The following is a 3,172-nucleotide window of genomic DNA, read 5'->3' as shown; positions in this document are numbered from 1 at the left end:
GGGAAATTTTCCTTTAAGCTATATATGTCCATTTATATACAGACTTACAGGTATTGTAGGTTTTTTTAGGTAAATAGTTAATAGTATGATTCCTTATGACTTTTTCAGACATTCTTACTGTTATTTTACCCTCTTCCCTCCTATATTTTTCTCCTTCTTTCATTCCTAGAGCCTCCCTTTTACCCATTTCAAATAAGATTAATTATACCCCATTATTCACTTCTCTATTGCTCTCACAAACCCCACTCTAGCGATAAACCCATTTTATTTTCCTGGTTTCTGAAGTTACTCCAGGATGTGTACTCTCATCTGAAGTACATCTCATTGGATGTAGAAGCCTTCTGCCAAGTCAGAACATGCTACGTTGTCTTTCTGGGTCTGGGTTACCTAACTCAATATGATCTTTGCTAGTTCCATCCATTTATCTGTAAAGTTCACTTAAAAAAATGTGTAGTCCAGGCTGGCCTCAAATTTGTGATCCTCCTGCCTCTGCCTCCTTTAGCAAATCCTACCGGTGTGCGCCACCACAACCAGCTAAAGTTCACTTTTTAATAGTGCAATAGGATTCCAGACTATATATGTACCATATCTCATTATGCATTCATCCAAGTAATTGTATACAGATTTAGATGGCTATATTTGTGTATTTATAAATGTGTGTGTGTGTGTGTGTGTGTGTATGTATGCAAAACAGTCAACTAAAGGATAGCCCATAAATGTGAAAAAGAGCAAGGCAGGGTATATAGCAGGCTTTGGAGAGAGGAAAGGAAGGGAAAACCAATGTAAATATAATCTCAAAAATAAAATAATTTATGAATAAAAGAAAATACAAATATCTTAAGATTTGAAAAAATGTATAAAGTCAGAAACTTTTGGTCCCAAATATTTCAGGTAAGGGATATTTATCCTGTAATCATCATTGTTTTAAATAATCATATTTTGTTTGTGTGTATATGTCTGTCACTATATGTGGATGCCCAAAGACAGAAGATGTTGTCAGATCCCCTGGAACCTGAGTTATAAGCGATTGTGAGTCACCTGACATGGGTGCTGGGAACAAAACGTGGATCCTCTTCAAGAGCTGCGAGCATTTCTAACTGCTAGGCCATTTCTCCAGTCCATAAAACATTATATTTGAAGTTTGTAAAAATGTTGAATGCAAAGCAAATACAATCGATTGAAAGAAGAAACTGCATCTTGGATGTTTTCAGGGAAACCTGCTGAAGAATGGTCACATCTGTTGCCGGGCTGCATCTCCAGTCTGGACAGAACTAATTGGGTTCAAAGCTGATGGCAGTCAAGTATATCTCCCATGATTCATTAGAGTGCCAGGATCATAGTGAGAGGAAGGAAATAATGAAAACAAATTTTTAAAAAAGAATTTCAGTAAAATTCAAGGTAGTCCTTTGAAATGATAAAGTAGAGTTTTAGTCAGGAAACAAAAGAGCTGTTACAAACCACAAAGGGGTAAACAGTTGTAGGTGCAGAGAATGAGTTCTAAGATAATCCAATGAGAAGACAGAGACTTGCCAAGCATCATGCCACACAGCACTGGCACGGAAAAACATCCACAGACCTGCCCTCTACCCCCTGTACTGCACTGGCAGATGGTGAGCACACAGAGCCCTGCCTACCACCATTCAGTGAGGTACAAGAGAGGGAAGATGTCCACAGACCTGCCTGCTGCCATGCCAGGTGGGCTGTAAGTGCTGACCAAGGAGGTCAGCTAGGAGTCCACCAGCTCCCTGTAGTGGGAGTTACTACAATGTGCAAGGATGTGGTAGACAGGTGGGAAAGAAAGAGAAGTGGAACAGTTAAGCAGGATCTCTGTGACACAGGGTAACAACAGAGCAATGGGGAGGAGTCCCAGTGAGGATCCAATATTGATGGTGTGACAGAAGGCAGACATCTTGAACCAAACCAATGACTCATTACAATTTACATTTGCAAGTGAAAATGTGTGGACAAAGGGGTATACTGTGAGAAACACTGTGACATACTACAGCTTCAACGATACGATGTTTTCTGTGCTTTGGCTTTAGTTTTTGGTCTGTGTGTATTTTATTTGTGTGTGTGTGTGTGGGGAAATTGCAAGGGTGGATATGGAGAGATGAATGGGACTGGAGTGCATGATATAAAATTCATAAATCAATAAAAAGTTTAAAAAAATTCTATGGGTAAGTTTATATCAGTTATGGAAAATTGAATTGTTTCTATCATCACATATATCAGTTACAGAAAATCCAGGAAACATAGAAACAAGCTTTACAAATGTTAGAAACAAATGCAGAGTGTGAGCTAGTATGTACAACAAATCAATAGTCAGAAGCAAAAAGGAGTAAATTGTGCCTTGAGCAAAGTCTGATATACAGTGTCTGAAAGCAAGTGATGGCTTTTTAAATTTTAGTTTTGACAGTTATGAACATGTATACAATGCACTGAAATTGTACTCATCCCTCAGTATCCTCTTTTTTCTCTTCTGCTCTTTCTGACTTCTTTCTTTGCAACAAGTTCTCTCCTAACATCATGTTGTGTGTGCGTGTATGTATGTGTGTGCACACATGTGCACATGCACATATGTGTAGTCACAATTGTTTTATTTTTGAAAGTTTGATAGCCATGCCATATTCAGAGAGTGCTTCATATAACTCTTCTCCATCCTCTGTTTCTCATAGCCTTTCTACCCTCTTCTCTGTGAAGTTCCTTGAGCCTTCGAGACAGTGATTGAGATAACTCACTTAGCACTCAACAGTTACTTATTCTCAGCACTTTAAAAATAGTGGTTTTAAACTTCAGATTTGAAAGAAACAATTTTTGTTTTGTCTCAAGACAAGGTTTCTCTGTGCAGCTCTGGCTGTCCTGGAACTTGCTTTGTAGATCAGGTTGACCTTTAACTCAAAGATCCACCTACCTCTGCCTTTAGAATGCTGGGATTACATGCATGCACAACCACCAACTGGCACAAACAAAATTTTAAAAGAAAAATTGGAAGCAATAGAGGCAGCATGACTATAGACTGAGTATTGAAAAGCAAACTTGTCTTGGGTTGAGGTGAGTGAAGTGTCTTAGAGGGCAGACCTTAAAACATTTCTCTCTTGTGAACCCTACACAACATGGCCCAGAGAGCAATGCTTCCTTTTATGTCAAGCCTTCAGCTCCACCCTTCCCTTAC

The sequence above is a fragment of the Grammomys surdaster genome, unplaced genomic scaffold (genome assembly GCF_004785775.1).
Source record: "Grammomys surdaster isolate TR1022 unplaced genomic scaffold, NIH_TR_1.0 129, whole genome shotgun sequence".
In the NCBI taxonomy this organism is placed as follows: domain Eukaryota; kingdom Metazoa; phylum Chordata; class Mammalia; order Rodentia; family Muridae; genus Grammomys; species Grammomys surdaster.
The sequence above is the reverse complement of the archived record's forward strand: the minus strand, read 5'-3'. Positions refer to the sequence as shown.